The sequence below is a fragment of the Pipistrellus hanaki genome (assembly GCF_964339955.1).
Source record: "Pipistrellus hanaki genome assembly, chromosome: 12".
Taxonomy (NCBI): Eukaryota; Metazoa; Chordata; class Mammalia; order Chiroptera; family Vespertilionidae; genus Pipistrellus; species Pipistrellus hanaki.
This window is the reverse complement of record NC_140514.1, coordinates 12,024,541-12,037,534: the sequence shown is the minus strand read 5'-3', so window position 1 is coordinate 12,037,534 and position 12,994 is coordinate 12,024,541. Positions and strand designations below refer to the sequence as shown.

Below are 12,994 nucleotides of genomic sequence, written 5' to 3'. Positions count from 1 at the left end.
GTGCTAACCATCTTTGTGACTAAGGTGCCTGAACAGAGCAGGGGCGCGCCCCCCCCCCCCTCCATGGTTGTTCAATGAATGAATGAAATGACTGACTAGTGATGAGGTTTCTGTATACTAAGTAATTGCCCATTCTAGAGAGATATTCATTCACATTTTCTACCACATTGCTCAGTACTTCTGATCCTGATTCCTCCCTCAGTCTCCTCCTGTTCCAGCTGCTCTGTCCAATGCTCTTATATTTTCCAAAAGTGCTTTCCTTTGATCATTCCTTTACCCCTCTTTTTCAAACCCAGGCTTCTACACATTGCTGTCCTGGGTAGGAGAGAAAGGAGGAGGGGAAAGCTCACTAACCTCAGACCTCACTGCCTGCACATCGATCCCAAACACCAGCTCCATCTGTGCATGTGTGTGTGGCTGTGTGTGCATGTGTGTGCATACCCAGCGTTTTTTCCATTCATCTTGTTCTTTGAGGCATGAGAGCCCTTTCTAGATCCATCCACTAAATCTATTTGCCTTCTGCCTCTAAAGATGGGTGGGCTCTCATCCATCTAAGCATCACTCTGCGGAAGACACTCATGGTAACTTGTTCAGACCCACATAACAACAATATTGGACAACATGCCGTGGCTGGTGGCCCTGGGAAGGAGTTGGGGCACATTAGTAGCCCAGTCTATCAACACGCAGGTTCCCTATGAGTCTTACCTGCCCTATGTCAATGGCAGGGTTCAGACTGCAGCCAACATCCATGACGATGTCTGTGCGAAGGTTCTACAGTGGACAGGGAAGTAAAAGCAGCTTGAGAAGAAGGTAATGTGTCGGGTGACAGGTGGGTCTCAGTGACTCTTAGACTATGAAGTGCCAATGCAGATGGTACTTCCAACAGCAGCATGCTCTGAGCATACTCAGGCAGTCCCCAGTCTCCACTGCCACCATCACTGCTAAAGTCTGAATTCTTAGGAGCAGCTGGGGAAGGGGTGGGAGTGACTAGGGTCTCAGTAATCTAAAATATCTGCATATACCCCCACACGGGAGTGGGAGGGACAGGTTTGCAGATTCCTTGGACTTTGAATCTAAGTGTGGGTAGTTCATGTGAGGAAGGAATCAACACACTACGTTCCATGGGCTGAGGCTAGCTGGTCACCTGGCTTTGTACAGCCTGTGAGCTACTAATGTTTTCATATCATTAACTAGCAGACAGAAGTAAGAAGAATATGTGGTGACGTGAACACTGCGTGAAACCCACACTCAGTGTGCATCAGTAATGCATTAGGGGCCCACAGCCTCGCTCGTTTGTTTCCATAGGTCTTGGCTGTTGCTGTGCTGCAGAGATAGAGTTCAGGCAGTGTCTCTGTGGCCCCGAAAGCCTAAAGATTTACTCTCTGGTCCTTTAAAGGGAGTTTTCCATGCCGTGATATAAGGCATTATTTTCCCAAAAACAGAGTTTGTCTTTGGTATTACAATTGAGTTGTTTCTCTTCTTTTCCACCCTTAGTACTGAAGTTTTTGCAAACATCTTACCTTATGGTCCCCTGTTAAGCAGTCAATTTCCACTTCTGAGCAAGCCACCCCATAGCTGAAGTAATTGTACGGGTCCCTGAGTTGGTCTCAAAGCTGTAGCCAAGATTGGGTATTCTAAGGGAGAAAAGAGAAGATACTGCATGTGTATTAAAATGAATATACCCACCCCCCACTCCCCATACACACACAAATGGTTTGTCCCACAAAATCTTTTTTAAAAATATATTTTATTGATTTTTTTACAGAGAGAAAGAGAGAGGGATAGAGAGTTAGAAACATCGATGAGACAGAATCATCGATCAGCTGCCTCTTGCACACCCCCCACTGGGGATGTGCCTGCAACTAAGGTACATGCCCTTGACTGGAATCGAACCTGGGACCTTTCAGTCCACAGGCTGATACTCTATCCACTGAGCCAAACCAGTTTCGGCTGTCCCACTAAATCTTAAGACCCAAAGGCTTTATTTGTTTCATTCAGCTGTTCTTCACAGTAGCCCATGTGCTTTGGACATTTTACGCTGTGAATGAAACCCAGGAATTCCGGAGCACCTGTCTGTATTGCCAATGGTCCTCGGGTGAATCATGCTATAGATCTGAGCAGTGTTTAGTCAGTGTGCTGGCCTCTACATGGTGGAAGTCCTCCCAGCTCATGAAGGATGAAAAAGTCACACTCCAGAGGACTGATGAGCTAGAATTCAAGATCTCAGAACCGAAGGCTCCTGCACTGACTGACTCCTGGGCTGTTCCCACAGGCTCACCTGCCCTTCTTCCTCAATGGGGAAATTAACAAGATCAGTATCTCAGGCCAGCCTGCTTGCCCCTTTAAGCAGCCTCTTGCCTGCATTACTCTTCATCTATTGGTCCCTTCAAAATTTCAGCAAATGATTTGAGGAAAGTGTTATTAATAAAAGCAGATAGCCTCTTACATTTTTTTCTTCTTCAACCCTATCTTATATAATTCTAATTTTGCATGAGTCCCATATACACATGTGTTTGTGTGTGTGTGTTTGTGTGTGTGTGTATTCTCACACCAGAGTTCATAGTAGTACCTACAGTATTCTATACATTACATAGAAATCATGTGAGCTAATGTGATCAGAATCTGCATGAGAAGAACACCAATGCGGGGCTGAGAGAGAAGGCATCTCTCAGGAGAAATGACCTCTGGCTTCCCCACCTTTATCTAGGTGTTTCTGTATAGAACCCATTTGTCAACTCTAAAAATGGAATGTGAATTTGTGAGAAAACCTGCACTAGCTTATGTTTGCGTATGCCAAATGTTATATAACCAAGGGAGCACTGTCAAAACATTACTTTGCCTACAAAATAAAAATATATATTTACAAAAAAGAACTTTGGATCTAAACATTGAACTGTTTGCCATATCCATTTATCTATGAAAGAAAAGGTCCTGGTTAAACTTCCCAGAGAAAGCTAAAACCTTGTGGATGACAAGTTGATATGATCCTGTCTTTTTACAGCTTCCAAATCAGATGGGCTGGGTCTCTAACTCTTCATGCAGCTACTGAATTTTGAAGTCATGGGAGATATGTGCTCTTTTCTAAATCTCACTTTAAGTTCTGTTGAATTCCACATCTTGTAATAAGACCGCGTGCTCTAAATCTTCCTCTCATTCTCTTTTTTATGTTTTATCTATTTTTATAGAGAGAAGGAGAGAAATAGAGACAGAGGGAAACATTGATGAGAAATATCAATTTGGTGCCTCCTGCATGCCCCCTATTGTGTATTTAGTCCACAACCTGGGCATGTATCCTGATCAGGAATCAAACTGGTGACTTCTTGGTTCATGGGTTGATGCTCAATCACTGAACCACACCAGCCAGGCTTCCTCTCATTCTTTTGAAAAGAAAGGAAAAGAAAAGAAGAGAAAAGAAAAGAAAAGAAAAGAAAAGAAAAGAAAAGAAAAGAAAAGAAAAGAAAAGAAAAGAAAAGAAACCCAATGCATAGTACAAAGTAGCATGCGTAGGTAACTCAGAACATTGGATTCCTCTGGTTGTCACAAGAAAGTGCTGATGGAGGAGTGGTTTGTAACTGTCCCATGCTGTCATAAAGGAGGTTACAGGTTCAGAGGAAATTACTGATTTCCCCAAGGAAATTACTGATTTCCACTAAGACCAGAACTAGAATGAGAGTCTCTGATATGGCAGCTCATGCTTTTGCCTCCTGGGCACGTAGCTTGGTAATCCCACTAATTTTAGAGCATCTTTACATTGAAATGAGTGAAAGTACACTGAAGAGATCAGAGTTTTGGTAGAACTGTTCTCTCCTGACTATAGGATGATAGAATTCCAGATTAGGAAGGACCTGAGAGGACACAATGACAGCACACTGTGAGATGGGTGAGATCACCACCATACATACTTGTAAAACCCAGTAGCAGACAAGCTCACTGCATCCTGGTAGGCAGCCGTGACCTGAGGAGAAGAAATGGCCATCAGGAAGGGGTAAGCATGGTTTCCAGTAACCGTGACCCAGCACTAAGCTTTTGTATGCTCATTCTCCTTATCTGGAAGTTGATCAACCCTTGACTAGTGACTCTCACTTCCACACCTCACCTCACTGCACACCCTCACTGCCACCCCCTGCATCAGGTCCTTGACCTCAAACCCTGGAGCACTACAATGGTCTCCTAACTGGTCTTTCCACCTCAAGTTGCTTCCCCCAACTGCTCTGTAACCCAGCCCAGGTGAGTGATCATCTTAGCATACTGCACTGCCCATGTCACTCTTCTACTCCAGAGCTTTCGACAACTCCCCATTGCCTACAGAGCAAATACCTGACTTAAGGACTCTAGTCTTCTCTGGAGTAGCAGACATGCCATTGCCACTCCTCCATTTGCCTTGCCTCAGTCTTTACAACAGCAACTCTCTACAATGCTTATTTGATACTTATGTTCTTATGGGTACTTTCCTATTAATAAAGCTATCTATCTATCGAAGCATCCATCCTATCTCCTTAACTACATACATTTTCTAGGGTATCCCTAGCACTGGCACAGCACTAAGATTTAATTCATTGTTGATATAGCTCACATCATAATTATTGTAAATAATCAAGCTCTTTACTATGTACCAGATGCTACTGAATAATTTACACACATCATCTGACTTAATATTCAGTACAACCTTATAAAATCAATATTATTATTATTATTATTATTATTATTATTATTATCTTAATTTTATAGATGAGAAAACAGAGGCTTAGAAAAGTTTCTTTAGGATCCTTACCATATGTATATGGAATCAAATATATGCATATATAATGGTAGTGGTAGTAATGGCTTATTTTCAATACAGTACAGACACTGAACAGATTTGGTGCCTATCATTCCTGATCATGTCTTTTTAATCATGGCCTTTTCTGAGGTCATCTGCTTATAAAGAACACTGGGCTATACAGCTAATGGTTGAGGACAAAGCTCAGGTCAACAGATTGTAAAGGCTGTTGTTGAAAACATTAACATCACCTTCCAAATCTACATTAAAACCTAAACTACCCTAATCAATTTACCTCCATGAGGTATATATGTGTGTGTTGTTATGCGTGTGGGAAGAGAAGGAGAGGTTATAGGAGGCTGAGTAAGATGAAAAACACCCATCAGCTGTCTCCTGCACGCCCCCTACTGGTGATGTCAGAAAGTGTTCATTTTTTGAATGGATACTATCTGAGCTGGTTCATGTGCAGTCACACATTATGTTACTGCTGTGACCAGTTCTCCCATTCTGACACTGGGGGTGGTAAAGCAGGTCCACATTTATAGTTCTGCCTCTTGGAGAAGCTGAAGTCTCCCACCTGAGAGCCTTCCTGCAGCTTCCCTCCCAGAGGTTCTCAAATATAGTCCTCCCAACCATAAATCAGAGAACCGGGTTCATTCTTATCAGGGGTGCTTGTTGTGTGACTTCCTAAGCCACAGGAATGATATAACCCTTGTACAATATCTTCCTCGAGCTCTATCACAGATGGAATCTCAGTGAACCCTGACTCCAAAGCTGGGTAAGGGGAGAGGCTGGTAGAGGCAGACCTCTGAGAGAAGGAGTTTGAAGAAAACCCAGTTGATCAAGCCTCTGGACAAAGGAGGTGTGGGACCAGGCAGAGAGAAGAATTCTCAGTGAGTTGTGTTCACTGAGCCTGTCTTCTCAGGATCAGAGTAGACAAACCCCCAATTCCCACAGAGCTGTCACAATCCTGGATCAAACATTTTCCTCAGTGACTTCCCTCAATGGACACCAATAGAAATGGAACCCAGCAAGGGTGAGCATCTACATTTCCTGTGAAAGCATGCAGACTCCCTCAGCTTCTCCCTGCTGTGTGACTATTCCTACTCTTCATTTCACTCTCATTTGCAAAAGAAACTTGGAGAAGCTCAGACTTACCCAGTCTTCCCAGGAGCCGTTCGGATTCTTTCTTTTGAAGGGCTCCAGACTCTTCAGGATCTTCTGACAAGCTTCCTAAAGAACACATGCACCACACACCAGACCCGTCAGCCCTCTGCATGCCCCGGCTCAGGGAAAGCCTGAGAGACTCCACAGAGCCACCTCCCAGGGATGCTCTGACCAGGGCACCACTCAATCAGCCTTGTCACCCTCTAAAACAGCATTCGCCAACCGGTGTTCCGTCAGGTCCGAAAGGTTGGCGACTGCTGGCTTAAGGAAACATTTGGAGCAGCGGTCGCCAATCTGTCCATGGACCACTGGTTGTCTGTGAGGTCCAAAAGATTGGTGACCACTAGTCTAAGACATCACCAAGGCTAGAAACCACTAGACCCTTCCCAAGGGACCACCACTGGCCTATGCTTGGAGAGCACTCCTGAGCCAGTTCTCACACTGACAACCAGTAAAATGCTTGAGGGATCTCTAAAGAGGTACTTTCTCACATTTGTTTGATGATATCCTCCACCTGGAAGAAGAAGCAGGTAGATCTGACCTGGCCAACTCCATTTCATTTTCAGCCCATTGTTGGTTGGTCAGTTCTCACACCAATAGTATGTCTTCCCACAATCCCCTGTATATCCCCAACTCTCCTCCCCTTCCTCCCCTCATCCTTCCTGTCTCTGATGGAAGTGGTGGTGGTTCTCTCTTTCAGCTTAGCATTTGGAGGAGCAGGCTTCAACTCAGTAAAAGAGCGCAAGGCATGGTCACAGCCAAGAGCCTGCAAGGACCACTCCAGCTCCCACCCCAGGGACTCTCTGGGCCCAAAACCCTGGTCTGGCCCTCAGTTCCACTGGTTCCTGAGGCTCCTTACATAGACGGCCTGTCCATTGATGTCAGTGCTGACAGAGGCAGAAGTGGCAGAGGTGTTGGGCACTGTGTTAGTGCTTGTCTCGCTGATGTAAATCTTAGAGATGGGGATTTTCAGAGCTTTGCTGGCCACCTGTGAAGAAAGACAATGTCAATAGGACAGAGAAGATTCTTTGAGAATGTTCCTTTAGGGAAGGGGAGAGCATGGGGCTTGGCTGCCTTTCCCCCAAGACAGGATTCGGGTTCACAGGTACAGGCAAGGAACCAATTCCGTAAACTATAATTCTGCTGAGGCTGGAATGTTCCCATGTCTGCCTGAACTTGAAGCAGCACTTTATGGAATGGCTTGGATGGAGAAAAAATTATCAACCTCATGGTGATTAAAGTGCCTTTTAACAAGTTGGTGGTTACAATAGAGTGCTGGGGATGTAAATTACAGCATAAGGGATGTGGTCAGTAACATTGTCGTAACTATGTATGGTGCCAGGTAGATATTGAAAAAATCGGAGGGTACACTTTGTAAAGTATATGATTATCGTAAGGGTTTCGAACTCAATTAGAGAAGGGGCCAAAATCTAAAATCCAGCCTAAATCGCGGGCCGAATAGTTTACTGAACAGTCATAAACGGACAATGTCATAAACTGACAGCGGAGTTCAGTGATGACAGCGCGGTGCGGGCCACATTGCAAGGCCTGGCGGGCTGGATTTGGCCCGCGGGCCTTGTGTTTGACACATGTGGATTATCTAATGACTATGCTTGACATCTGAAACTATTACAGAATAACATGGAATGTAAAGTGCAATTGAAAAATAAAATTTTTGTCAAGTGCCATTAAAACTAACCATACTTTTTAAAAAAATATCACATTTGGCCAGTCCCAGGAGCCAAGCAGGTGTGCTCACTCCCATCCAGCTTCACCATCCAACTCCACTGCGAGGCATCTCGCGTGTCCAGAACTAGCTACCTTTGTACACACAACACCCACTTAACACATAGTCACAGAGCCCTAGATTATTGGTGACATAAGTGACCTCAGACAGCACATGGCCAACCCCTTGGCACAAATGAGGAAACCCTTGCTCAAGGTCACATTTAAATGGGCAGCAGAGCCAGGGCCAGTGCCTAGGCCTGATTCTGCTCCTGGAATATCCCTTCCCTCAGTATCTCCCAGCAGCTCCCCTACATAGACACCACAGGCCGCTCACCTGGACCATCTTGGTGTGGAGGCCCTGTCCCATCTCAGTGCCCCCATGAGTCAGCAGCACAGAGCCATCTGTGTACACAAGAATAAGGGCTCCTGCCTGAGGGGAGAGAAGAATGCCAGACAAAAAGGTAGTCAATTCTACTTTAGCTTAAGACTTGAGACAAAAGGTACTGCAGCCCAAGGGAAAAGGGAACCAGCAGCAACATTTTGGATATAAACCCCCAACAAAAATTAAAGCAGTATAATTCTCATAGTTTAATTAGGCAACCCTTCAGTACTGTGCAATTTTTTTTTTTCAATCTCTCTCTTGTCCTCCCCCTGTAAATGAAGAAAGAGGAGCAGAAAACTGAGTAACTGTCCATGGTCCTGCAATCAGGAAGGGTAAGTACTAGAATTTGACTCAAAGTCTCTGAGTCTCAGGCTGTCTTGTGGCATTCTGGACAAATAAAGGATATGCAAATTCATTTACACAGCAAAGGGCTCCTCTAGTTAGCTCTATAATGAGGGGCAGTTGGCTTTCCCTTTCAAAGAGGGGGAAATGGGCCCCCAGTCTCCTAGAGATGGACAGAATTATATAAAGCAATTACCTGATTCAGAAAAGAAAGAGTGAAGCCTATTCCAAACTTGGTAGGAATTATGCACAGACCTCTCTTTTTCCAGCAATGCTCCCTGGAGAAAAAGGAACATTCTCATAGAATCTTCTCTACTGTATTTTCATCTGGTGAAACAAGTTTTCTGGCAATAACTTAAAATTGACATCAGGCATCCTCAGAGCTGCCCAGATAGTCACTGTGATATCTGCCTGGTATAGACAGCATGAGAAAGGCAGGGATTTGGATTCTGGGTCCTTCAGTGCAGCCTGAGCAGGCCCACCCCTGAGCATCTGACTTGAAGTATCATCACTCTTCTTCCCCAAGGGCAATTCAGATTGGGTCAGACTGTCCTGGTGACCTTGGACTGTGATCGTCCAAGGGAGGGACTGTGGCTCATGGATGATAATGATAGCACCTCCTCTGTGCTTATATTTGGTTTTCCCAATAATTTCAAAGAAGACAGAGCCAGCCTAATTACCCCCACATTGTATATGATGAAGCTGAGGCCCAAGGAGATGGAGTAACTGCCAAGGTGACATTTATAGATCAGTGTTAGAGGCAGATGCATAACTGTGGCATTCTCAGTCCTGGGCTGGTGTTTAGAGAATGTGGTATGACCAGGAGGCAGACAAACATGTAAAGACACCACACTGAGGGATTATGACATTGGATGCAGGCTGAGCTCACCTGCCCTGGGCTAAGATCATTTAACAATCTTAAAGGGATGGCTATGAATGACTTGGCAAATACAGCAACCTCATAAGTTATTCATTAAATTGTTGGCTTTGTATTCTGAGTTCAGCAAAAAGGCTGCAGAATATAAAACTCCTCCCCTCCCAGCACTTACTTGTTGAACTTGTCCACCTCACTCCTCCGAGCATGATACTCAGATCTTGCTAGACATTCATCCCAGCACCTGGGCAAGGTGAAACCCTCAAGCTTCTGGTTGAAGTGTGTCAGGTCCCCTTCTTTGTACATGTTCTTCTTCCGCACCTTCCCAAGGAGAGAGACACTGAGGCCTTGTTGGCACAAGATGAGGGAAAATTCTTCAGGTAAGCTTCTGGCCCCTCTCTTCAGCCCCTGTCTATCCTCTGCCCCCAAGAGAAATACCCAAAACACAAAGTCCCTGTCCCCTGAAAAGTAGGCTAGCCCACTCTGACCTGTGCCACCAAATTCCCAGCTTACTTCCTCAGCAGGCAGCCCGCAGGTCACTGTGACTTCACTCATCCAGTGCTCGGCAATGAGCATCCCCTGCGGCCCCCCGTAACCCCGGAAGGCTGTGTTGGAGGGCAGGTTGGTCTTGCACATCCGTCCAGTGCCCCGGATGTTGGGGATTTTGTAGGCATTGTCCATATGGAATAGAGTTCGTTTCATTACCTGCAGCAGAGGGAGCCAACATGGGAGAGAACAGCTTTTTTATTTTTTATTTTTGCATTGAAAAAGTTTTGTTGGACAGCATTGTTACAGACAAATAAAAATGAGCAATCTGGGTTTGCATGTTTCAAAATATACAATCTCAAAAAAGTAAGCTTGATAGGAAAAAGGAAGTAAGTTGCAGGAGTACAACTGGAGTATCCTCCCATTTAAATAGGATGAAAGGAATGATTACAGTTGCCTTCAGGAAGAGAAGTGTGTGGTGAGAGATGAAGTGGCTGTGGGACTTCTCATGTATGTCCTTTGCATCTTTTAAATTTCAAACCATGCAATTGTATCATATATTTAAATTTAGTAAGAGAGCCTGAACTGGTTTGGTTCAGTGGATAGAGTGTCTGCCTGCAGACTCAAGGGTCCCAAGTTTGATTATGGTTAAGGGCATGTACCTTGGTTGTGGGCACATATCCAGTAGGGAGTGTGCAGGAGGCAGCTGATCAATATTTCTCTCTCTATCCCTCTCCCTTCCTCTCTGTAAAAGAATCAATAAAACATACTTTTTAAAAATAAATAAATATAGTAAGAGAATTCTCCTGGCCCGCAACCAATTCAAGATAAGGACCCAATGTATGGACTTTGGCAAAACCATATTTATTAGTTATTTACTGACATCTTCCCACCAGGTTATTTTAAAAAAGTAATCCTATGTTTCTTTGTGATATTCTTATCAGCTATTTAATTAACAGCCATATGTCTAAGCATGTGTTTATGCCTAACTTTTCTAGTTGTAGAATTTTGAGGATTTTATTTCCACCAAGTGCCCTTTCCCTGAATATATACCCTATCCTTCCCATATAGTTAAATTTCTATCTTTATTTTAATGTTATAATTACTTCTCTTGTTTGATAACATTTCCCCTGGAGTTTATAAATTTTGTCTTAATTTTTTCATTTTCTTAGTCCTCTGGGCATTTATTACTAAGTCAACTTAAAAATGTATGCTCATCAGTTGGGAAAAACTGCTTGAATTACTTGAGAGTTTCCTTCTCTTTTTTCCATTCTTCCCTTTTGAAATTCTACTATATGGATCTTCTCCACTGGTTTTCAAATTTTGTTGTATTTTCTCTCCCACTTTTCACATTATTTTCTCTTGAGGGGGCAGAGCTCCTCCGTGTTCTTTCAAAACTTCAGCTTCCACAGTTATGATTCACAAGAGCTCATTTTTATACTCTGACTGGTCCATTTTTATAGCATATTGTTCTTCCCTTAAGGTGTAATAACTCATCTCTCTGAAGCCATAAATGGTAGCTTTTATTTGTTTCATTTAGATGTGGGTTTTATTAGTTTTATTTTTTTAATATATTTTTTTATTGAATTCAGAGAGGAAGGAAGAGAGAGAGATCAGTAATGAAAGAGAATCACTGATTGGCTGCCGCCTGCACACCCATACTGGGGATCAAGCCTGCAACCCAGGCATGCTCAGTGACTAGGAATCAAACAATGACCTCCTGGTTCATATGTAGATGCTCAACCACTGAACCACACCGGCCAGGCTGTTTCATTTGGGTTTTAGCTTACTTCCTCATGCATAGTTTCTCTTTTCTACAGGTTACTTGTTGTATCTAATTATGTCAGCCCTAGCCATCCTAAACAATATTTGTATGTCTCAGTTCCCTCTTTGCTTTTCCTTTCCACTTCTACTTTTATTTCCTCTTGTCCATCATTATCTGTCTTTCTCTCATGCCAGGAATTTCCTGAGGGCAGAAACAACGCTATATGCTTTTTCATGTTGCTACCCCAGGCACTTGATAAATATTTGCTGGGTTGAATAAAAAAGCTTGGAAAATCTTTGGGGACAAGTACTACATCATATATATAATTTATTTTTTACTGAGAGGAAGAGAGAGAGATAGAGAGTCAGAAACATCCATGAGAGAGAAACATTGACCAGCTGCCTCCTGCACACCCCCTACTGGGGATGTGCCCGCAACCAATGTACATGCCCTTGACCATAATCGAACCTGGGGCCTTTCAGTCTTCAGGCCGACGCTCTATCCACTGAGCCAAACTGGTTTCGGCGTACTACATCTTTTTCAACCTGATTTTTCTACAACACCAAGAAGCTAGTGTTATGAATTGTAAGAACACTAAAAATGTTTCCTTTTTGAACAATTTTTACAGCAGAGCTGAAGTGTGAAGTTTCCTAATTGAGTGGATTAGAGAGCCCCTAACAGGGAGGGGGTGGGGAGGTGGAAAACGAGAAACTTCTGCTTTCCCTGAAATGTTTGACTTTTTCTCTTTTTAAAAATATATTTTTATTGATTTCAGAGAGGAAGGGTGAGAGAGATAGAAACATCTATGCTGAGAATCATTGATTGACTGCCTATTGCACACCCTCTAATGGTGATCGAGCCTGCAACCCAGGCATGTGCCCTTGAACTGAATCAAAACCAGGACCCTTCAGTCTGCAGGCCAATTCTCTATCCATTGAACCAAACCAGCTAGGGCTGACTTTTTCTTTACAACAAGAATCTATGCACATGTAACTAGTATGGTTATAAAATTAAGGTTTTTAAATTAAAAGAAAATTTTTTAAAGGAGTACCACCAAGATAACTTAATTTTCAAGGTTGACAAAAATATGTCTGTACAAGACTCATAAGAGAATGTTCAAAGGAGCATTAGCCACAAAATCTAAAAACTGGAAATAATAGCCAAAACCACTTTGGCTCAGTGGATAGAGCGTCAGCCTAAGGACTGAAAGGTCCTGAGTTTGTTTCAGGTCAAGCGCATGTACCTTAGTTGCGGGCACATCCCCAGTAGGGGGTGGGCAGGAGACAGCTGATCAATGTTTCTCTCTCATCGGTGTTTCTAACTCTCTACCCTCTTCCTTCCTCTCTGTAAAAAAATCAATAAAATATATATTTTTAAAAAACTGGAAATAACCCAAATGTCCATCAAGTAGTAAACAGAAAACCAAATATAGTCTATATCAAGAAATATTGTTCGTTAATAAAAATGAATGGAGGGATGATGCATGCTGTA

General features: G+C 43.4%; 1 pseudogene across 1 annotated transcript in view; it reads right to left on the bottom strand.

Moving 5' to 3' along the window:
* LOC311630983 (xanthine dehydrogenase/oxidase-like) overlaps nucleotides 1-12,994 on the bottom strand; it is a 63,236-nt pseudogene that overhangs the window by 4,390 nt on the left and 45,852 nt on the right. Inside the window, exons 25-33 of the transcript in view lie at nucleotides 9,766-9,957; nucleotides 9,428-9,573; nucleotides 8,575-8,656; nucleotides 7,989-8,084; nucleotides 6,786-6,914; nucleotides 5,918-5,992; nucleotides 3,903-3,955; nucleotides 1,521-1,634; nucleotides 706-771 (exon numbers count right to left, since the gene is read on the bottom strand). The product of the transcript in view is annotated as a xanthine dehydrogenase/oxidase-like (transcript). The remainder of the gene's footprint in view (nucleotides 1-705; nucleotides 772-1,520; nucleotides 1,635-3,902; nucleotides 3,956-5,917; nucleotides 5,993-6,785; nucleotides 6,915-7,988; nucleotides 8,085-8,574; nucleotides 8,657-9,427; nucleotides 9,574-9,765; nucleotides 9,958-12,994) is intronic.